The sequence below is a fragment of the Rattus norvegicus genome, chromosome 10 (assembly GCF_021556685.1).
Source record: "Rattus norvegicus strain SHRSP/BbbUtx chromosome 10, alternate assembly SHRSP_T2T, whole genome shotgun sequence".
In the NCBI taxonomy this organism is placed as follows: Eukaryota; Metazoa; Chordata; class Mammalia; order Rodentia; family Muridae; genus Rattus; species Rattus norvegicus.
Window position 1 is genome coordinate 72,280,785 of NC_141543.1, and position 24,267 is coordinate 72,305,051.

At 45.9% G+C, this 24,267-nt stretch overlaps 1 protein-coding gene and 1 long non-coding RNA gene across 3 annotated transcripts in view; one reads left to right on the forward strand and one right to left on the reverse strand.

Moving 5' to 3' along the window:
• The window catches only part of LOC120095274 (uncharacterized), a 77,966-nt gene extending 68,534 nt beyond the window's left edge, over window positions 1–9,432 (forward strand). Inside the window, exons 2-3 of the long non-coding RNA XR_015631880.1 lie at window positions 8,036–8,121; window positions 8,910–9,432. This is a non-coding gene — a long non-coding RNA (uncharacterized LOC120095274). The remainder of the gene's footprint in view (window positions 1–8,035; window positions 8,122–8,909) is intronic.
• Window positions 1–24,267, reverse strand: part of Asic2 (acid sensing ion channel subunit 2) — a 1,063,476-nt gene that overhangs the window by 490,713 nt on the left and 548,496 nt on the right.

The window sequence follows — 24,267 nt, forward strand, 5'->3', positions numbered from 1 at the left end:
ATTAATAACATATCAGGGTATTATTAACATAACAGAGGTAAGTTTATTGTCCAAATTAAACCTTGTATTTTGTGATGTGGATACAATGATACAACTTGTATTACCGTGTGGAATAGCTAACATGCATTGGCTGCTTGCTGTCTCCTTTCCAGACAGTGGTTATAGAGGAGAGACAGCTCCTCTACACTGCGTAGCTCCGTCTGAACTCTTGATTCTCCTACCTCAGCCTCAGGAGTGCTGAGATTACAGGTGTGCACCAGAGCCTCAAACTTGCTTACTGTGTTCTTATCACCATTCTTGTGTAGATTATAGATGTGTATCGTGACCTTCAACTTGCTTACTATGTTTTTGCCACTGTTCTTGTGTGGGCACATACATATAGATAACATGTATGTGCACTGTTCTTTTTGTGTGTGTACAATGTGCATGCACATGTGCACATTCATTGGTGTATGTATCCAAGTGGGTGAATGTGGGAGTGTGTATGCTGCAGTGTGCATGGGGTGGTTAGAGGACAACCTCAGGTGTTGGTCCTTGCCGTCTCTCTCGTTTGTTGTCTACATCAGGCTAGCTTCTGGGGATTCTCCTGGCTCTGCCTCCGATCTGCCCATGGAGACACTTGGATTACAGATGCTCACACAATTTACCCAGCTTTTGTGTGGGTTCTGGAGATTTGAACTCGGGTCCTTGCACTTGCACAGCAAGTACTTTTACCCACAAAATCATCTTCTCGGCCTTCATTGCTGTTCTTGAATGCTTTTGTACACAAACCTAATGTAATATCCACAGTGGCCTTGTAAGAGAGCAACTTTTTTAACTATCATATTTTATAGTGGAAGAAGCCAAAGCACAGAGAGGGAAAGTATTTTGTCTGAGGTCACACAGTTTGGAACTTGAATTCATGAAAGGAAGCTCCCTTGCTCTTGACTTCTCTGTTTGAATGGTGTACATGATTATAAGGTCTTGGAAGGCCCCAGTTTATTCCTCTTTTGTTTTTGTTTTCCACTGAGCACAGCTTGGGGCTCCTGAACCTCTGGTTTTGTTTTATCTCCTCACACTTGATGTGTTATTGCTTCTGTGTGTGTGTAGTCTGTGGACACCTCCAAACCAACCGGAAGGCTTTGGGAAAGCACAACTCTCCAGCGGAGCCTGGAATCTGAGTACAGAGGGGCTCAGTTGACTGATGTAGAGGAAAGATGAGCTTTGGCTTCAGTACTGTGAGTGCTGGGGGTAGGAGGTGGGGTCTGTCACAGCGCAGTGGCTCAGAAAAATCTGGATTTAGTCTTTTTCCTTTAAGGAGGGAAGATGGGAATCTGATTGCCCACTTGAGAATCTCACCTGATTGGGTTTCTGTGTCTGAGGACTTCTTTCTATACCATCTGTCAAATCTGACCTCAACTCAGTCCTACTGACTCAGGTCATGGTGACCCAGAGTGAGCAAAACTCCAACTGCCCAAGAGCAAAGCCTGGCCCTTGGTCATGGTGACATTCTGGACCACAATTAATCAACACGTCTGCGAACACACCAGGTGAGCACGGAACAGCTCCATGCTTTGCAAAGAAAACAATTTTCATTACTGTTCAGCGCAGCCCAGGAATCAGACAAGCAGGCAGAGTAAACAGTCTCATGTTAATTATTGTCATTTGTTGCGGTTGTCACCACCCAGGGTTTGATCAGGAGTCTGGCTACAGAGTGCACCTTTACATCAGGAACTGTGGATTATGTGGCTTCCCCTCAGCCTCTGGCTGTTTGGATTTGTGGGAAGGTCATTAATAAATGCACTGTGGCCATGGGGGAATTGTATTGTGCTTATGAATTAGAGCCTTTTCATTAGAAAGAAACAGCCCTAACTGGACTAGAATATGGGACAGCAAGATGGGGGAAGGGGTAGGACAGTATTGAGTTCAGGATTGAGTCCTGACCAGAAGGGCATTTTGCGACTTTAAGCTCACCATACTGAGACTTTCCTCCGGATGTGACTCTTGTCCCCTGGTTACCTGGGCAGACTTGTATGCACCACTGTGTGTCCAGCTTGCAAGAAGCCCATCCATCCTTCTGGAGGAACAGTTTTGTGATTAGCCACTAGAGGGCAGCAGGGAGTTCATTTTCCAGCTGATTTCTCTCCCCCAGAGAGTTGACTCTTGGTTCTAAAGTGTAAATTCTTACCTACTTCACAATAAATGTGTCCCAGGGCCCCACCTGCACTCTTGCTTTGGAATTCCGAGAGAGTAGAAAGCTCTGTCTTTTAGGAGTTGCATCCAGAGAGAAACTATAAGGGTATTTTGGGGTTGGTTTTCAGAAGATGGGCTGGAGCCCAGCAGGATGGTTCTTACTCCACCCTTTGGGACTCATGAGTGCTGGGGTGATGAAAGCTTTGAGGAGTAGAAACTTCACCTTGAAGTAGAGGAGTCAAGGCAGGGTGATGGTGTTAGCACACTGGGTTTCCCATATAGGCAGTTGGCACTTAACATGTTTAGTGTGGGGAAGGGATTATTCATCCCTGAGCAAGTATCATTCATAAGAAAAAGCAGGATTTGATGACCTCAATGCAATTCTATGGCTCTGTGGCCACCTGAGTGTGGGCACATAGGACTGGTGACTTCATGCAACACTTTGCTTCCTGGTTGGGAGATGAGATAAAGGCTCTGGGCCCTGGGCTGTGGGCTCCACTTCCTGGCCTGCTAAGGACTCCTTTTGGGGCTTTGTTACTGGTGATAGGCACCCTGCACGGAGAGGCAGGAGGCAAGGGAGCCCCTGGATGGTGATTCCTGGTTCTTGAAGCAACACTTGTTGGCAATGAATACCCTGAATGCATTCTCCCGGGCACAGGAGAAGCAGTAGCCATGGTGACCGCAAAAGCAGGCTAGCCCCATTTGCTTGGGACTAAGGACCATCACAATCTTCAAGCTAGAGCAACCACATGCCTGGAAAGTTATCCTCTCCCAGTGGGCATGCCCAGGATCTGAGAGGAGATAGTCAGTGAAGGGCAGCCGAGAGGGGAAGACCGACAGAACCAAAGGACACTGGCATTGTAATACAATGAAGAGACCTGTGCCTTGCGCAGGGAGGAACCAGCCAAGTCTCACAGCTTGGGAGTGGTACCACTGGGCAGAATCCTAGCCTTCCACTCCTTATCCAACTCTAAGTGCTGTAACCTACCACACTGCACTGCTATTTCATCTTCATTGCAAGCTCCTATTCTAGGGGGAGGTAGGCTCTTTATTGCTCTGAAAATAAAGCTCACAAGCCCAAGGAAGCTCCCACGAATTAGAAGATCTGTAAGGCCTCTTCCCAGACACACACACACACACACACACACACACACACACACACACACACACACACACTACAGATGCTGGGACTAGAAGCCTTTGGCAAGTGGTTACCTTCACCCTGGGACAGCTTTTTAGTACTGCTCCTATATGCATTTCTGTGAGTAACCCAATAAGCTCATTGGTTTGTTAAGCTAGACTTGACTGTCATTGGTTCATTAAACAAGATGCTGAATGGAATTGTAAAGTCTTCATCAGCAAACCTAGGGGAGAAGTCCATCCGTGGAAGATGCTCACACCAAGAACCAGCCATGGGACATGAGAGCAGCCACTGAGAATCAAATCGGAGGCTAAGATCCTAAATGCTGGCAGCCTCTTCCCAGGCCCATGACCCCTGCTCAGGACAAAAGGAGTTTCTGCCTCTCCAACTCAACATGAGCAATCACAGGGAAGAGTCATACCAGGCAGCAAGGGAGATGACCTATGAGAAGGCAGCAGGAAGTACCAGGGTGCGACATCTTTGGACCTGAGTGTGTTCTTTGCGTATACTTTATCCCTTTAAAGAGCTGGAGTTTTGAAGCCAGCTTTGGGGGCAACGTCAGCTCTGGCTTCACTGCTTCTGTGACTTAAAACTTCTCTGAAATTCTCTCTCTCTCTCTCTCTCTCTCTCTCTCTCTCTCTCTCTCTCTCTCTCTCTCCCTCCCTCCCTCCCTCCCTCCCTTCCTTCCTTTCTTTTTTCCTCATGAAGTGACTGTGATAGACCTTCTGGGGTAGGCTGTTTGGAGGGCTAAAGCAGCCTAATGTGTACTTGGCCCCTGGCATGTGCCCCTTCCTATGCAAAAGCACAAGCAGGAAGTTAAGCCTATTTTACTGTAAGGAATCTCAGAGCCACTCAGAAGTCTGTCAAGTGGCTTTGTGCTCTCTTTTCACATTCTTCTGGGACTTGAGGCTCTACCGTTGCCTACAGCAGATGCCAGCAGTATTATTCAGTCTCCAGGCTCTGAATGGTGGACAGAGTGAAGAAGATCCCTGTGGTAGGTTGTATATGCTTGACCCAAGGAATGGCATTATTAGGAGGTGTGGTCTTGTTGGAGTAGGTGTGGCCTTGTTGAAGGAAATGTGTCACTGTGGGGATGGGCAATGAGACCCTCATTCTAACCACACAGTGGCCAGTTTTCTCCTAGGGGCCTTCAAATGAAGAAGTAGAACTCTCAGCTCCTCCAGCACTATGCCTGCTTGGATGCCACCATGCTCCCACCTTGATGATAATGAACTGAACCTCTGAACCTGTAAGCCAGCCCCAATTAAATGTTGTCCTTATAAGAGTCATCTTGGTAATGGTGTCTGTTCCTAGCAGTAAAACTCTAAAACAATCTCACTGTTGTGAAAAATTCTGTATTTACAAATTCTACCCACCAGAGAGGAGCCCAGGAAACTCGTCAATTCCTTGATTTAAATGTTCAGATGAGCCTGGGGCCCTGAGGCTTCTTATTTTGTTTTTGGAGTCAGGATTTCTCTGTATAACCCTAGCTGTCCTGGAACCTGTTCTGTAGACCAGGCTGGCCACGACTTTGGAGATTCACCTGCCTCTGCCTCTGCCTCTGCCTCTGCCTCTGCCTCTGCCTCTGCCTCTGCCTCTGCCTCTGCCTCTGCCTCTGCCTCTGCCTCTGCCTCTGCCTCTGCCTCTGCCTCTGCCTCTGCCTCTGCCTCTGCCTCTGCCTCTGCCTCTGCCTCTGCCTCTGCCTCTGCCTCTGCCTCTGCCTCTGCCTCTGCCTCTGCCTCTGCCTCTGCCTCTGCCTCTGCCTCGAGTGCTGGGATTAAAGACATGAGCCATCACACTGGCTCAATTGGGCCTTGTCTCCATTGACAAAATCCTCCCATAGATCCTCCTTAATCCTTGACAACTCCTTTCAGCTTAAAGCTCACACCTCTCTCCTTCTGCACTAGCGTTGCATGTCCCTAGCCAATGCTGGTCTCTGCAGTCAATGTCTCTGTAGGCTCAGCTACATCAGGCATTGCTCAGACTTTCTAGTGCCACCCTGGGCTCAAACTTTGAGCTTCTGGCCACTCTTGCTTAGTCCTTCCTCCAATGAGTCCAACCTCTCTTCCTAATGCATTGAAACTTGGTTGTTGTGTTCCTTGTTTTTTGTTTTTTGTTTTTTTTAAGATTTATTTATTTATTTCATGTATGTGGGTACATTGTCGTTATCTTCTGACACACCAGAAGAGGGCATCAGATGGTTGTGGTTGCTGGGAATTGTACTCAGGACCTCTGGAAGAGCAGTCAGTGCTCTTAACTGCTGAGCCATCTCTCCAGCCTGGTTGTTGTGTGCCTTATAGGGACACATTTGATATGGTGATTCCTCCTGTTACTCCTCCCAGCAGAGCTTCAGGGTGAGCATTATTATCCCTGTCTCGAAAGAACACATGGTGCCTCGGAGAGATTTCACAACTTGCCCAAGGTCATGTGCCAGCACATTGTGAACTAGGAGTGGAAGTCTGGTCTGTTAGATTGGATATGACAGAATGAGTTCTCTCTGCATTGGAACAGTGGAATTGAGAATTTTTGCAACACAAGATCAGTGGCAAGATTTTGCCATATTGCTTATGTGTGTTCAGGACAACATGAAAAAGAGCTAGCAGGAAAGCTCCAGAGAAAGGAAATTCAGAGGGAAACACACGTGTTGTGCATCTCGGAGCGTCAGGCAACTGCTGCTAAGAGAAGGATGCATTGAAGGGTGACTGGTTTGGTGTGGCTGCTTTGCTACATTGGAATTCATTGCTGCATACATGAATACAGTCCTAAGTTTCAGTCTCCCCATCCTCCACCCATCCTCCACCTAGTCACCTGCCTCCCAAGAGCTTCTTCTGTCTTAGTCACAAGGAATTCCAGCTGCAAGTGTGAATGGTCCATCTCCTTAGTGGACACAGCAGGGCACAGAAAGCTCCTAGGCAGCCCTTGAAGGTGGCCTTCACAGTGCAAACATTATCAACTCATTTCATCTGCCCGTCCCATTTCTCACATCTGTCTCATCTCTATGGCCTTATTTCTACAGATCTCTCTATCTGTGGTATTTCCTCTTTCGCACTACTGTGGCCTCAATAATGGGTATCTAAGGAAAGTGTGTGGTACCTGTTGGACCAGGCTGAGCTCTAGCCTCAGGCATCACGCTCCCTGAATAGGACTCCTTGGGGAGGCTTGAAGACCTGAGACAGGCTTTGTAGTTCTCATCCCTCAAACTTGTGGCTGGTGGAGTTGCCTTGCTGCTGGCAGGTGCTCCAGCACACTGTGGAAGCTTCTGAAGCTCCTATTCTACAGCCATGTATAGAACCCAGCTCTGTAATGAAAAGATACCCATGGTTTGCTGAAACCTGTGCCACAGAGGACAGAGCAACCACACTGGAGAGGACGTTTTTGGTCCTGGTGTGCTTCAAGCTCAGGATCTTGGGTTCTGAATTTTCCTTCTCATACCCCCTCTATCTTCTGCTCCCTACGTAGTTCCTTGTAGCCACTGAGTGTCACAGATAGAGATCACCGCCTTTTGGGGACTGATGGACCAGCTCACGTGCAGGTCAAATTTTTAAATTGCCCTCTTTATTGTTTATACACACTAATAGCTTTTCCTTTCATTCGCACTTTACTGATGTTTCATTCATTATGTATGATGGTTAATGATGGCCCATGACTCCTATCCATCCTTCAGAGCCCAACTGCCATCTCTGCCTGCTCCTGGAAGTCTTCCCAGATCTTTCAGCCATCAGTTTGCTTCCGTATCTGAGCCCCTGAAACCTTAACCATCTATTTTCAAGTTGTCTATCACCCAGTGGGTGTCTCAATGTTTAGGTCAAATCTCTCCCATGTCACAGAAGAGTGATTTTGTAATTCATTTAGTGAATAAAAACTTAAGACCCATAGCCCTGAGTAAGTAGTGCAGGAACCATGTACTCAATTCAAGTGACAGTGACTCTGTCACTAGCTCTGGCTAGTGATGGCAGTGGTATGTGGAGCAAGGGATAAACAACCTGGTTCCAATTGGCTAAGGGCTCAGATTTCTCAGATGTATTTCTTTGTCCTTGCAGGAAAGCAGGGTTCGAAACCCCGCATTGCTCAAGTCCTGCAGACATGGGCAAGTTAATGGTCAATAGTTACTTCTTCCTTGTTCTGTACTCTGTCTCCCTCTTCCCTGGGCCTCTAAAAGAATATAGTCCTCTATGCCCCACCCCCATCTTCCAGCTCAGGTCTCTAAGTGACAGATCCGGACTCTCCCAGCTTTCCTTCCACTAATTTCTCCAACACTGTGAGTCTTGCCCCACACCAACTAGGCATCTGCGTACATAGGAGCGGGACTGTTCTCTGGTCAGGTTCAAGTCTGTGATGTCTATGGCCCAATAGGAAGAGTGAGATGCTATTGGAGCTTTTCTGGCCATGCTCTGAGCTTTGTGTGTCCCAGTGTCCATAAGCTGACAAGTCTGGGGTCTGTGACTCAGTCAGCTAGCTCCCTCACTATGAAGCCTCGGATTCTCCACTGTAGACCTGAGATGCTCTCCAGAGGTCAGGCCCAGTGTTCACAAGACTAGCTTTAGCTGGAGCCCTTATCTGTGGAGCTCATGCACAGTGGGGACAAATGATCTGCTCTCCAGCTAGAAGACTGTCACTCACCCTCGGGGTGATGGTGTGCTGGCAGAGGCTATTGTCGTTTGGGACCCACATTATTTCCTGTGCGGAAGAGCTGAGTAATCCCTAACCTTATCTTTTTTCTAGGGTATCATCCTGAGGATGTATATGGGAACCTCATTTGGAGAGGAAGAAGAGTCAAGCTTTGCAACAGATACTATTCCAGGAAGAAGGTACTGGACATTAGGTTGGCTGTCTAAGCTTTGGGACCAAGGAGGGGGGGGAGAGGAAGAAGGAGGGAGAGAGAGAGAGAGAGAGAGAGAGAGAGAGGGAGAGGGAGAGGGAGAGGGAGGGGGAGGGGGAGAGGGAGAGAAAGAGAGAGAGAGAGAAAGAGAGAGAGAGAGAAAGAGAGAGAGAGAGAAAGAGAGAGAGAGAGAGAGAGAGAGAGAGAGAGAGAGAGAGAGAGAGAGAGAGAGTTAGATCTCACTTGAGTCTTGGAGGATGGCCAACTCCCTCCAAGGCCTATGGCGTCAATGAAGCTTTTAGACTCCTAACTCTGGACAGTCAGAAGCAGCCAGGAGTAAAATAACTCATTCAAATTTAACTCTGGATTGGTTTGCTATCTAGAAGCACAATGGGCCCCAAGTGGAGATCCAAGCTATAGAGCGGCAGAGGGGAGAATTCCTGTGTGTGAAGTGAATCAGAGATTGGGGTGATGCTCCGAGACTTTGTCAAGGTTCCTTTCAATAGTACTGCATATGTGTGCTTGTGCCTTGTATCTGTACATCCACCAGAGTTGGGGTTACATGTTTTTCATATTGGAGTCCATTTTTCATATTTGCATATGCATTAAATTCAGTAGACCATTAATGAGGGCATGGGAAACTCCTGACCTTCGATCCCACTCCAGATTTCTGGCTACCACTGGCCAGAAGAAAGAGATGGTTTATGGTTCTGAGGTGCATGGGTGTTTCTGTCCAGCAAGATGACTACCATTCATGTTTGTTTCCATGTGTTCCAGGGACTGACTACCCACGATGCTTGGGTACTCTTGAAGGGCTCAAAGGGTCCTGTAACTTCTCAGATGAAGAAGGTGACAGACAAGCAGTTAGATGAAGCACAAGAGATGAGAAAATGCAAGAGGCAGTGAGCTCTCTAGTAAGTCTCCACCAAACAGGAGCAGGGGTGATTACAGCCCAGCACTGATTAACAGTGTTTATAAATGTGTGCATATGCATGTGTGTCTACATGCATGGCGATCTCTCCCCACCATTTTGTGAGCCAGCAGAAGCAGGAAGCAGCTGTGGAGCTTAATGCACTGTTGCTCTTTTAAATCAAGACAAAGCCGGAGCCATCACCTAGGCTTCCCATGGGAAAAAAGAAGCCAGTCCATTTAATTAACACCCCACCAGGCCCCTGGAATCCTCCTTCTGGGGGCAGAGTGTCAGCAGCCCCGATAGCATCTGCGTCTCTCTAACACAAACCTTTGGGCAATTCATTTCCTATATTTATAAATAAGCCAATAAAAAGGATGTTCAACATAATTTCCCTAGAGGGTGGAAGTAAGAAGCCTGGATGGAAGAGTCTTATTATGGTCTGTTGTCTTGTCTCCAGTGACAGATAATGGCAAAGTGTGAAAAGGATTGACCAGGGAGAGAATAAAGCTTGGGTGGAGACAGTCTTTAAAATATACTATTATGTACCTGACTCAAAGAAAAAGAGAAAAAGGGGGAGGGAAGGAAAAAGTCTTGCTCAAGCTCATGTCCAGCTGGCTAGCTCGCAGCCCCTTTGACTATCAGAAGTCACTGTGTGAAATTGCTTCCTTTAGCTTCCTTACTGGATCTTCAGAGAGCTATTTAATTGGTCCGATTCTTGTAGCTGGTCCTAAAGGTCTTAATTAAGAAAGGAACTGCCACCTTGTGAGTTCCCTGGGAATCGATAACCCTGAGGAAGTCTCCTCCTGTCTCTTAGGGGGTGGCAGGGACAAGGTGACAGAGGCAGGCACTGAATCAATGAGACTAAAATGTTGGAACAGCAGGGAAACTCAGCAACCTGGGGACCACCAAGGAGGAAGAATCATGCAGAGAAGCCCTGACCAAAGAAGTTAGGCTTGGGACTGAATCCAGAAGTTGAGGGGAGGGGACAGTGTGGAGAGCTTGAGAGGCCTCTTGGAGTTGGGTTCAACTTTTAAGGTTCAGTTTAAAGAAGACTGAACAAAACATGACAGTTGTTTCAACCCTAACATTTCAAGAGAGTCATCTGAGAGGCTTTTAAGATCTGGAGGTGCCCAGAGATGGGGGTTCACCCTAGGCCAACCGAATAAGAATCTCCAAGGATTCTCTAAGAACTGAATGATGAGGGATTTTAAAAGCTCCTGCGTCCATAGTTTTAAAACATTATGAAGTGTTTCAAAAGTACCCAGGGTGGCTGCCCAAGGACAGGATGGAATCTGCCTCATCGTCAGATGAAACTACAGAGCAGCAGCAGCACCCAGTAGATTGTTAGAAACAAAGGACCTTAGCTAGCCTCTGCCATAGCCATGGAAGGAGAACGGCCAAGATGGCCAGACTGTTCACACATGTTATTAGTGTGAGACTCATTGCTGCAGATGCCACATTGTTCTTGTTGTTCTAACTTCAGAATTGAGGCAGGTTTCCTTGCTGTGTGTATCCGTACACTCATTCAGGGTGGATGAGTCCACCTAACTATAACTCTTGAAAGAAAATACTTGGGGAAAAAAATCACATGTGTACCATGGAGAGGCTTTCCCCCATCAGTATTCCCTGAGCAATACAGAGTACCAACTTCTTATATTGCATTTGCATTGTATTAGCTGTGGCAAGTAGTCTACAGATGGTTTAAAATAAGAAGGTGTGGTTCTATGCAAATGCATCATCGTTTTTATACAAGGGATGTTGAGTATATGTACGAGTGTATGTGAGTATACTTGGTGTCTGTATGGAGATTCGTACAATTCCACATAAACAGTAAGGGACAATGGTACAAGACTTCTTATTTATTTGTTTTTATTTGTTTGTTTGTTTGCTTATTTATTTGGCTGTGTTTGTGCATGTGTGTGGGCACATGTGCATATATGTGCAGGCACATGTGTACATGTGTACCCATCTCTGTAGATGTCAAGATCAACCTCAGGTGTCAGTCCTCATGCATCATACACATTGTTTTCTGAGACAGCGTTTCTCACTGGCCTGAAACTTGCCAGGTAGGAGAGCCTGGCTGGCTACCCATCTCTTCCTCCTTGGAACTGGGATTGTCAACATGAGCCACCATGCCCAGCTTTTAAACATGGGTCAGGGTACTGCAGCTCAGGTCCCCATGTTTTTCACAACCAGCATCTTAACCAATCACCCTGTCTTCGGGACTCTTATGTATTTATTTTCAAGCCAAGTTATCATCGCTCAGGCTCTGCTGGAGTTGGAGCTACTCACTGTGTAGCTCAGGCTTGGCCTTGTCATCCTTGTGCCTCACCCTCCCAAGCATTGGGACTATAGACAGGAGCCGTACTGCTGGGTTTGTTCTTAGTTTCCTTGAGACTCAGTCTTGCCCCATGCAGAGGGGCCATGCAGGGTGTCTGCTCAGACACATAGTAGCTTCTCAGGGGAGGCTTCCTCTTTTTCTTCTCAACAAAGATGAAGTTATACCCATCAAAGAAGTGCTTAGGTCTAAGTCCCTACATGAGTACTCAGTCAAAGGGACTCCTGCCTTCACCTCCTGGCTCTGCTCAGCTGCTCTTCCAGCTCAGAATGCTGTTTTTGTTTCTGTCTGCCTTACTGCTAGGTCTTCATTCAACTCACCTGAATAAGTACATCAGGCCGGAAAATTTGTATAAAATAACTAGATGCCACAAAGACTTCCTTATCTGGTGAACACTGAGACCAGCAGGTCACACACCTGGGGCTTCTGGGCCCCTGGTTACTATTTATTGACTATTGGAGAAATTCCCTACACTGTGAAGAAGGAGACAGGGTTCCTTTTAGTGCCTGTGAGTTGAAAGTAACTACTATATCACAGAATATTCCAGTGTTCAACTAATTTCCACACATAAAGCTAAGTGCTTTGTAGACCTAATTAGGCTGTGAGTGTCTAGAAAAAAATAAAACCAACCTTGATACTGTTTCTAGACTTTCTTCATTCTTAGCATCTTCTGATTAGGGTAATAAAAGGGTCAACACCCTTCTGTTGCTGGGCCCTAGGGCGGGGGAGAGGGAGGCTGGGCAGATGGCAGCCGTGCCCTCTTAATTTGTGGGTCACTGTGAAGCTGCTCACAGACAGTGCCAGCCCTTTTAATGAGATCTCTTTATTGGAGAGAACATGGGTGAGTGTAAGGGTCACCTTCACACGGAGTGGGTGCTCAGTGGGGTCATTAGGGCTCCCAGGACTACACTTCTACTCTTATTATTAAGGGGAAGAGTGAGGAAGAGGGGAAGTTGTATGGGAGAGAGTGGGAGAGAGAGGGAGAAGGTGAAAAACTAAACATCGAGAAATTATGGTTCTCATTGGGTCAACAGAGGAGGACCAGCTTCCCCAAGGGTACCAGGACCTGCCTTTCAGGTATCCAGAGCCTCTTGGGGGACTTTCCAGAGGTCAGATCTTTCTACTGATGGACACAGTCATTCAATCAGTAGATAGTTCAAAATATGCAGAACATCATTCCGTTCAATTTTCTTTCACTGGATAGGAACATTCTGAGTTTTCTGGTATTTGTATTTGCAGTTTTGGAGTGGTGCTTGGAGCCTTGCATGTATTCTATACTATAGAAGTACTCTACCACAGAGCCTCACCCAAACCCTGAATGCTATGAGATCTCGCTTCTGATTTGTACCTAAAACCAGAAACCCAAATGTGTTGGATAATTCAGGCCCAAGTCACACAGCAAGAATTTGGCAGAATTTGAATCATGACTGTTGGTGTCTAGCCAGTATCTACAGTATCTATGAGATACTGTAGCCTGACATCCTGGCCTTTGAGACAAACATTACAGATCAGCCTAGAACACAGTCATGAGGATCAAACACCCCTGAGAAGGAAGAGGTGTTGTATCAGGTACTACTGGAGTACATTAATGTGACAGGGGAACAAGTTAGACGGTCCCCAAATCTGAGATGCCCTCTTCTGAGCCAACACAGCCACAGCATCTAGAGCAGGTCCGTCCCTTGGCAGAAAGCACATGGAGAGTCAAGGTATGTGTACTACCTGCAACTCCCTCTGCTTAACAGGCATTTGATCTCGCAGAGGCCTCGGCTCTTACCATCAGATGGCTGACAACTGGCTTCACCAGATGCCTTGATGTATAGGGTTGTTGTGTTTCTGTTCCTGGATTCACCACCCAATGTTTGCAAATCACAGGGAAGGCAGTAGTAAGAACTTGCCTTTGCACACATGGCAGTTTGTGCACATAGCCATATCGCCCACCCCCCCAGTCTGGCCATGGTGTCCAAAGGTGTGCTCCACTGCCAGCCTCTGATGTCCCCCAACTCCAGCTCCTTTTCCTGTAATCTGAAGTGGTGATAAGCACCCTCGAGTCTCCAGTGCTCAAAGTGGGGATACATTTCCCTGACAGTCTGCAGATGGGAAGGAACATAAGGTATGGACAGTCTTTGTCCTGCATTCACTGGTCCTCAATTTTCTGGGTAACAATGAAGGTCATGTGGTGGGGAGAGATGCAACAATGGACAGGACGCTCAGCAGAGGGATGTGTCGCAGCGGGTGTGTGATCAGACAGGATACATTCAGAGGTGTGTGTGTGTGTGTGTGTGTGTGTGTGTGTGTGTGTGTGTGTTCATCAGCTACTGTTGATTTCTCTCTACTCTCTTCTTGCTAAAGGGGGAATGGGTCTTTGAGCATTGTTGACTGCCATGAAGACAGCCTGAGCCAACACAGAGCCTGTCCATAGCCCAGGGCGCGAGATGGAGTCCACTGAACAAGGAACTCCACATTCTCTAAGTTAGCACATGATGCCCAATTAGCCTAGCCCATAAAACCAAGTGAAACTCATTTAAACATCACACACACACACACACACACACACACACACACACACACACACACACACACTAATGTTTTAGGGTCTTTCCATGTAGTGTAGACTGGACAGAAACTAGGGCCCTTTGAGAATGTATGGTTTTGTTTTGTTTTTAAATCTTGCATAATGTCACACAATGCCTGGCTAGTGGAGCTAGGAATTTTTGTTTGCCTATTTTAAAACACGGTCTTGATATGTAACTCAGGCTAATCTTGAACTCATGATGCTCCCACCTTACCTTCTAGAATGTTGGAATTATATGCGTATGTCACTATGTGTAATAATAATAGTAATGATGATGATGATGATGATGATGATGATGATGATGATGATGATGATGATGATAATAATAATAATAATAATAATAATAATAATAAATTTCTTCCTTCCTTCCTTTGTCTCTTTTTGTGTGTATTTAATTCTCTGTGGCACCAGAAACAGAACCCAGGGCACCAGGAGTGCTATGCAAATGCTTTGATGTTGAGCCCCGCCTCCAGCTTCTTCTATGCAGTCCATTCATCTCACACATCCACTGTAATGTCACCACTGCCCTCTACCCTGAGTGTTGCAGCAAAAATATGACCCACATGCTCACTGCATGTAGAATTTATAATCTTCTACTAGATTATATTAAACTAATAATGACACAATAATTACTAAATCAAATTGTAGGAGGTACTGTGTGGGCTGGCTCCTGGCCTGCCCTCCTCTTCTGGAATGGGGCCTGATCAGAAGTGAGTCAGCTATGAATCTGGTTGGAGGATCTTGGAAGTGAAATGTGGCTCTAGATATTCTCTTATTCTCTGCATCTTTGGATATCTGAGCAATTGAATAAGAAGAGGGGAGGGAAGAAGATGCCATTCCTAAAAAATCAAAAACAAAAACAAAAACAAAACAATAAAAACCTAAAACAAAACCAAGGGCATGAAGCTCACGGGTATGAATGTCATGGGTGGGAAGGCACACTACTAGTTTTCTCTTCTATGTCTTTGAAATAGGCTCCCTGACTTTCACTGACTTTCTGGTGGTTTACTGTGGTTTGACCTATAGCTTTGCCTCTACCCACCTCCTTGCCACCTCTGTCAAGCCAGCAGAGATCCTTTCTGCTTGTATCACTTGGTACTTGGATTTTTGCCATTTGGATATTTAGTAGCAACCCTGTTGTCAGAAACAACAACAACAAAAACCCATGCTTTAAATATTACCTAATGTCCTCAAGAAGCAATATCACCACCAGCATGGAGATGCCATGCCCTTGTGGTGGTTGGAGTGTGTTTGGCCCCCGTAGATTCATGTGTTTCAATGCCCAGGTGTAGGGCGTGGCCCTGTTAGGACTGTAGCCTCATTAAGGAAGGTATGGCCTTGTTGGAGGAACTGTGGAGGTCTCCTGTGCTCTGTGCGACGGAATGCCAGTCGCCTCCTGGCTGCCTGCACATCAAGATACATAACTCTCAGCTCCTCCAACACCATGTCTGCCTGAATGTTGCCATGCACCCCACCATGATAATGGATTGATTTCTGAAACTGTAAACCAAGACCAATTAAATGTTTTCCTTCATAAGAGTTGCCTTGGTCATGGTATCTCTTCACAGCAATGGGAACCCTAACTAATACAGCCCCTGAGCTTGGCATTTCATGCTCTTCCTAACGTGGCTCCAAATTGCCTTTCAGTGTATTATTCCTCTGTCTTCCCCCTCTCATCTGTCATACAGCCATGACCAAGCCTTCCTGACAGAGCCCTGCTTTGCTTCTGGACAACAGCCCTGCTGTTCTCCCTGCTTAAAATGTTCTTGTTCCTTCCCTTAGGCAAAAACACACCTATGCCACCATATTCCCACCGAAAGCCTCCCTCCAGAGTTCCTCTGATCTCTGGATTTCAATGTTCCTTACTGCTAAATAGATAGAAAGAAGGCCGTCCCATGATTGGCATTGGCTCCCTTGTGAAGTACAACGGATGCCTTCTTTAAGGGATGCAGATAGAAGGGCAGAGACACTGTGTGTCTTGCTGCGATCCCACAGCCAGATGGAGAAGCAGAGTCTAAAACCAGGAGCACAGAATTCCCAGGTTAATACTAGACTAGAATCGAAGCCTCTTCTGATGAGGGACTTTCTCACCTGTATGAAAATCAGCTTATGTTGTCACTTGGCCACAAAAGTTACCCCCCCCCAGGATTATTCTCTGTGGTATTGGGGGATAGGCAGACACTCCCTGAGGGGCCATTCCATGCTTCCCTGTGTTAAAAAAAAACCCAATGCTTTTAGTTGTTTTATTTTTATTTTTTTGAGGGAAGATAATCATTCAAATACAAAGTATTCTCATTATGACTCCCCATCCATCCCACTGTGAGGCCTGAAATACATGCTGTCAAAATTGAACCCAAAGCACAACTTCCCAGAAGGTTAACATAATGATTTGCCTCGCATCCTAGCTGCACGGTACATTGTGCCTTCGGATCACTCCCCGGCATCATTCTTCAAATTCAAACACGAACCAGAAGCGACAAATGATTCTTGTAATGTGCTCTTTGACACAAATCATTTCTGATTGCTCCAGACCCTGGACAACCTTGAGTCTGCAGCATCAGGATGAGGGGGAGAAGTCTTAGAAAATGAACAGCTTCGCCTTCTTGCTGATGAGAGGCCTCTGCTCACAAGGCAGCGGTGTGTGCGCTGATTGCCCAACAGATCTGTTGTTCAACTCGGCAAGTCATCTCACCTCAGAGCAGCCTGAGCAGACTTCAGAGTGTTTGAAGATGCTGATGTGGTAACTGACATTCCCATGTGGCAAGTTCACCATTGAGGTGCCTCCACACTGGGCATCTAAATCATTCTCCAATAAGCCTTCATTGTTATCTCTCTTTGACAAAGGAGAATGAAGGACCTTGGAGAATTCCGTTGGCTTTACCCAAAGATCTAACATGTTACTGTGGTCTAGGCCTAGAATGGAGGTCCCTTGGCTCCAAAATCTGTACCTCTTCAAGGCATACAGATGTTTCAAAGTGATTTTCAGATCAGACCTCATTCTCTGTGGATACTAGCTGAAAACTTAAGGTTGAGAAATGGAGCAAAATGTTGATAGAAAATAGATTTGTCTGGAAAATGATGGGTGTTTGGATGGGAATCAAAATACTACTCCTGGCTCAAATGTGTTAAGCACACCAAGCCCAAGTACTTTCAAAGCCCTTTCCCTTGCTAGGATGTGCCTTCCTTTGGAATACAGAAACACTATGAAGTATTAATATTATCCCCACTTTGTTCAGAGGGAACTGAGACTCTGTAAACTTCTTGTCCAAGGCACAGTCTTTGTCCTACTCTGAGGCAGAGATGAATGGCTGTCCAGCAAGCACTAACGTTCCCTTTTAAGGAGTGAAGCTATTTCTGAGAAACATGAGTTTCTGATTTCAAATTTTTCTGAATCAGTGTGTCTAAACTGACCAGTACTTACAATGGATAGATTGGGAAGACAAACTCCACTCCTTAGTAGCAATGACCCTGAAGCTAGTGTATCCCCACTCCCACCATCTCTGCCCTCCTGGCACCAGGCATTAATTCCTGGCCTGACTTCAGAAGCCATGTGATGACAGTGCACACATCAGCCTGGAACCCAGCCTAACTCTTTAGATCAGAGTCTGTGATGGTTAATCTTGGTTGTCGTCTGAATGGGATTTAGAATCACTTAGTGGACATGACTCTTGGTGTGTTTGTGATGGTATGTCCAGGGATTTAACTGAAGAGGGAGGCATCATTCTGTGTTCTGAGGTCCTGGGATGGAGAAAAGGAAGAAAGCGTTCATCGGTTTCCTGGTTGTGGATGCATGGGACATTCCTCACACTTGCCTTCCCTGCCAGCAGGAACTGTATCCTCAAACTGGAAGCCAAGTAAGCTCTTCCTTTTAAAGTTGCTTTACTTTCTCTCCTTTTGTTGTCACAACAATAAGGATAATAACCAAGACAGAATTGCAACTCTTTTCTAGTCTCCTCACATGACATGACACTTATCAATGACAGACCCTTTTAATAGACATCAGGTTAGATTAAGTCATTGAGATCTCAGGACTTGTTTGTTATAACAGCTGACATTTCTCTGACTAATAAAAAAGAAAGACACCATTTTCTTATGGACATGCGTGTTCTTGGCTAGCATGCCATAGAGTGGCTCAGAGATTGTTCAGATTTGTGCAGGTTTTAGAAAATGTTCTCTCAACTCCCAAACCCAGGCTAAAAAGGCGGTGGTGTACATTGTCCTTCTTATGCCTGGGGAGTGCATTGGCTCAGCATCCAGAATTCTGAACCCCATCCAGCAGTGGCTGGTGTCTTCAGCCTTCCCATCTCAGTAATGCCATCAGCTTGGCAGTCGTTCTGGGCTTTATCTTTTCTTTGTTCCTTGCATCCTAACTTTCAACACTTTCTGAAGAGTGTCCCTTAAATCTAAAATTCAACGTGTGCTGGAAATGACTCATGGCAACTGTTCAGGGCCTTCTGCAAATTGTTGGGAATACTACAAACCAGTCAACCTCATCAGGGGAGCCTGAGGCAGCCTGTGAAAAGGGAAATTGTACCATAGAAGTTAACACATTCTAACTAACAAGCCAGGGCCCACACATTCCCATATATCTGGTGTTATATGCCCCAAACACCCACTTGATATACTCCAGACTCCACCATCACCACCCCCACCCCCCCTACCACTACCATCACCACACCACTTCTGCTACTATGGGCTACATCTAAGCTAAAGCCACAGCCATCTTACCCTGTGATGTCAAGAATACAGGGATGGTCTCTTGGGAAGCGATTATGTTAATTTTCTGCTCTTGCCTAGCTAATGTCCCACAGAGTAACCTTTATGATCTTTTTTTTTTATGTATAAGACCACATTATTCACTCACCCCAGGTTTTCCATGGCTTCCCTTTGCTCTTAGTGTAAAACTCCAATGTCTTTCTGTAGTTCACAGAGTGTGAGACCCTCCCCCTTTCCTGACTCAATACCTTATCGCTTCACCCCCTCTTCCACATTTGTGGTGGTGGTCCTATATTCTGCTTGGTACAGTGGGCTTGTTCTGGCTTCAGGGCTTGTGTATGGCCAGATCCCTCAACCCAGAATGTTCATTTCTATCATCATCCCATGATTCTCTGCTTCATACTCTCTCTATTTCTGCTATAGTATCCCCTTTTATACAGCCATCTAACAGGACTACCTACCCTGTCTCCCTGATGAAGTTATGCTATGCATTTGTTTGCTTCTTTACAAGTGGTGCCTGACAATGTGATTAGACTAAACCTATGGAGAGAGTACACGTTTCTTGGCTTACCGTTCTCTCTGTAAATATACCAGTGCTCGACACCCAGCAGCAGATGCCCAATATACATCTGATAAGTGGACAAACACACTCCCAATCTCCAGTCTGTTATTTCCCAAGGGAGCCAAATCTGGGCAGTCGATGCTAGGTCACAATACAGACTAAAGTTCCAGGACCAGCATGTCAGCTAGACAATAGAAGTGCTGGCTATGCTCAAAGAATAAAGATGGAAACAGAAGGAAGAACGCAAACATTACAGAAAGAAGTTGATGGGAAGGCATGTTCAAATTTGATTTCACATGAATATCCAGTAATGGGGGGCTGCATCAAGATGTTCCCAGAAGTACAATGGGAGCAGAGTAAGATTTGCCTAAGGGCCCCTTGTTAGACTATCATGGAAAGGGAGAGAGCCGTCCACAACTTGCCAGCTATATGACTTTGGGTAAGTTCCTCAACATCTCTGAACCAATATATTCCTTTCCTTGGATGAGGATTAATGCTGTTTTCCCACCACTGGGGTGAGCATCAAAAGGGTAGATGTACCAAAGCCTCCGGTGCGATGCATGCACACAGCAAATGCTGAACAACTGCCAATTCCCTTGCCCTTCCGGCCTCACTGCCTGCAAATGATCACTCCTTTTCTTGTTCTACAGTCTTTGGTTAGATTTCAGAATGAGAAACTGCAGGTGTTGAATCTAAAAGGTTGTTAGTGATGAAAATCACGGGTGTGTAGGTCTCACTGCATGACCCAGTGGGCAGAGCTGTGTTGGATAATGAGAGGAGGCCAGGAGAGGCATGCAAACCTCTGTGCAGACATGGCCCCTGGAAGAAACCAAGGATTGCCCTCATTAGCCACTGGTGTCCAAAATGGGATTCCCAATTATCTAGTTATCCAAAACACTTTTTCTTTTGAGTCTTACACAAAAGGAAGGAGAAAAGCAAGATTGAGAGAGATGGGGTGACTCATGAAGGTAACACAGCCTGCGCTTGGAGAGGAACCCAGATCCTGTGATTCACAAGCCTGCACTGTCTCCATTCACCTTCTCTTCTCTATCTTGCCATGCACAGCAGCCCCTTCCTAGAGGGGCCATCATCACCTGCTTCAAAGTACAACATCCTTTGTCTATACAGTAGCTGCCCAACCCGTTGGATGGAATCATACTCTGGGGCAGAATTTTTATAGGAGGAAGATCCATGCTCCCTTAGAGGAAGGCATGGGTGGAGATACTGAGAGGGGTGGGTAGATTTATGAATAGAATTGAGGAACTCCTGTTTAATAATTAATCTTCATTAGGAAAAGGAGTGGCCAACTTTCTGGCGAGGTGATGTATAATTGTGAGTGTGTGCATGTACACGTATCCACACTGTATGCACATGGATGTGGAGCCCAGAGGTCAATGTTGGATGTTTCTTGCAATTATTCTCCATTTTATTTCTTGAGATAGGGTTTCTTGTTGAATGTGAAGCTTCTCTTTGATTTGAGCAGACGTGGATCTTTCTGTCTCCATGCCCCAAGTGCTGGGATCACAGGTGTGCTGCCATGGCTGGCATTTTAATGGTTCCAAACTCAAGGTCTCATTTTTGCACAAAAGCACTTTGCTGACCAACTTGCAAACCCCAGAATTGGCCAGCTTGATTTCTTCCTCTTTCTTTCTTCCTTCCTTCCTTCCTTCCTTCCTTCCTTCCTTCCTTCCTTTCTTTCTTTTCTTTCCTTTCCTCTTTCCCTCCCTCCTTTCCTTCTTTCCTTCCTCCTTCCTTCCTTTCTTTCTTCCTTCCTTCCTTTCTTTCTTTCTTTCTTTCTTTCTTTCTTTCTTTCTTTCTTTCTTTCTTTCTTTCTTTCTTTCTTTCTTTCTCACAAAGTACCGTTTGGCTTTGAAAGCACATCTAGACTCATTTTGTCACTCAACCCCACAGCCACAAAACCAGGTTCTGGGTGGATACAGAAGAAGGTACTATGTTTTCTTGCCGATGAAGGCAGGCACTGAGGCACTCAGGGAGAGAGAGAGAGGAGAGAGAGAGAGAGAGAGAGAGAGAGAGAGAGAGAGAGAGAGAGAGAGAGACTTCTGCTGCCTCTGGTGAGCCTCACAGGAAGGATCTGAAAGTAGGGGACTATTGGTCACTGTCACACACATTTACTGCAGTCATTTGGCAATGTGGTCTCCGATAGGCAAAAAAAAAAAAAAAAAAAAAAAAAAAAAAAGAGAGAGAAGAAAAAAAGGTTAATTTCTCATGAGCAGATCCCTGTTCAGACCCAGCAGGTGCCTTGCATTTTAATGGGCCCTAGTTGCTCACTGCTTGCAAAGAGGTCAAGTTTCAAAGTGGACAGCCAGATGGAGAGTCCTTCTGGACTTTCCCTGCGGCCAGGCAAGGCAGCTCCTAGCCATTAGCTCCTGATTCTTTCACCTTAGCATGGTTCCAGTCCCTTCCATAGTAATAGCTCACTTCTCCTGAGCCTCATTTGGGACTCTCGGGCTGGCTTCCAAAGTGGAGGCCAGAAAGTCTAAGAGCAATAGCAGGACAGCTCCAAGAGAAAATCCTTTTCTATTTTCCAAGAAAATCCAGAGAAGACTGGGTGTAGTAGCACATGTTTTCAATCCCAGTGCTGGGGAAATGGAGACAAGAGGACCAGCCTTACTGATATAGACAGTTGAGTCTAGCCTGGGCTACAAAAGAGTATTTCAAAACAAACAAGCAAGCAAACAACAAAACCAGAGAATTTGAACAAGCAGTGCCTCACAAAAATGTTACAATGCCAGATCACTGTGTATGTAATATGTGTAGTGTAGACACAAGGGCTAAAAGCCCAGCCCATGAGTCGGGGGCTTCATGGTCTTCAAAGCACATTTACAATTACTCTGCTGCTTTATTCTTATAGGAACCTGGCTCAAACCTAGGCTGGCAGATAAGTCATCTGGGTCCTAATGGTGCCAAGAGCCAGGCCTGCCTTGCATCTCAGGGGCCAACCAGAGATACTGGCATGAGGAGGGGAATTATACTACACAACATGGTACTTATGAAGTGCCAAAGAGAGTGATAAGGGGAGGGGTTCTTCCTGAGGAGATTGAATGTAAGCTCAGGTGGAGCAGCCCAGTGAGGGCGTGGCTAGAAAAGAGGCCAAGGACAGCTTAGAATAATTTTTAAAAATGCCTTCAATTACAGTTGTCACAATTCTAAGTGCTTAGAGTTCCAATCAAGGCATTGGCTGTGTTGGTTCCTCTTATGGCTGCTACTTCTGGCATCCCCAAGTGTTTCTTGTTCTCCTATGCCTTTACATCGCTGCCCCTTTGCACAGAACCCTCATTGTTCAGAAGCCTTCTCTGAGGACATTAGCCACAGCGGATGAGAACCTACTTGAGTGACCTCATCTTAATCTGATCATCTCCCTGTTCCTCAACGAGGTCCTGTTCACAGGAGCGGGTAACTGCAATCTTGGTATCTGTTTGGAGGACACCCTTCAACCTAGAACAGCACTGTTTAACAATTGAAGGTGCCTCAAGATTAAAGGGGAGGGTAACAAGGGGTAGGAAGGCTAGCTGCTAAACCCATGGGGAAGACATTGAAACTTATTAAAGGGTTGGGGAGAACATCTTCATGTCTCCTACCATGAGGGCCCTCATTTAAGTCCTCACAGGGTTCCCAAAGGCATATTCCTGGGTTGAGGTTAGGGTGAGACTGGGGTCAAATGTGTTCTTATTGTATGGTGTATCCATTGAGGCCAGAGACCAAGTCTTATCACTTCCTTGGATGTCCGGCACAGGACACGCTGAAGAAATAGTTATCACAATATCATCCCGAGTTCAGTGACTGAAGCTGAGCATAGCCATCTCTTCATCTCTGCTCTTCATATATTTCCAGCCATTATGGCAGTACACACAATCCCATTTGCATGTCTTTATACACAGCCTTGACTTCTTAGACGTAATGTCTATATCATCCTCTTTAAACCGAACAAAGTCCTACATTCTGTCCTCTCCTGACTCCTGAATCTTACAATACATGGCTTATGGAATAGGTCTGATTGTGGGGTTTGTTACTTTTTCTTGGGGGGAGTAATTGGCATGGAATTGTGAGTCCTTAATGTGGAAATAGTAGTATTGGCTTTGCTATCTACAAGTTGACAACTTTAACACTTGAAATGATGTCTTGGCAACCCCAACCTTGTTAGAAGTTGTAATGTTTAATGGTCTGCATCTAGAACTTAAGATGTGCCCAAGTGAAGTCTCTCTCCATTCTCTCTCATTTATACAAGGAGAAGAGGCTTTTCAGCCCTGTCCCCAATTTTTGTGTACATGTGTGCATGTGTGTGTGGGTGTGTGTGTATGTGTGTGTGTGTAAATGTGCGTGCATTTACATATTCTTGTGTGGAGGCCAGAGATCCACATCAGGTGTCTTCCTCTGGCACTGTACACCTTATTATTTCGGTCTCCCACTAAAGCTTGAGCTCGATGTATCAGCCTGACTGACTGGACAGTAAGCCCTAGGGACACAGCTGTCTGCCCCTTCCCTCTGCCAGCACTGAGGTACAGATACACACGGTCAAGCCCAAGTTGTGTGCGGGTACTGAGTTCTGAACACAGGTCCTCAGAAGCCTCCTCATAAAGACTAAACGAGGCTAATTCATACAATGGGCCTAACCATTCCCTGTGGTGCACTAACCCCTCTGCTTATTTTTGCCCTGTTTATAGATTTAAAAACAAATGAAAAGCAAAAGTCACTTCAAATCAACTTTTCATCTATGTGCCAGGGACTGTGCTCAGCCTCCCGGGCATCTCAGAGACCCTGCTCCAAATAAGTTTCACTCAGCCTCCTCTCCCTTTCCAGAAAGCCTCTGTGAGATGGATCACGTGAATAGCAGAGTGAAGGCTGGATGCACAGGCTGCAAATGGCTCTGGCTGCATCTCCCTGGAGCCTCTTTTCAACATTGTTTTGATTAGAATGATGGCTTCAGCCACAAACAATTGATTGGTCTATACAATTCTGTCATCCCAACAACTGATTAGTTCCTCGGTAATGAAAGGTCTTGCAGTTCTCTGGAAT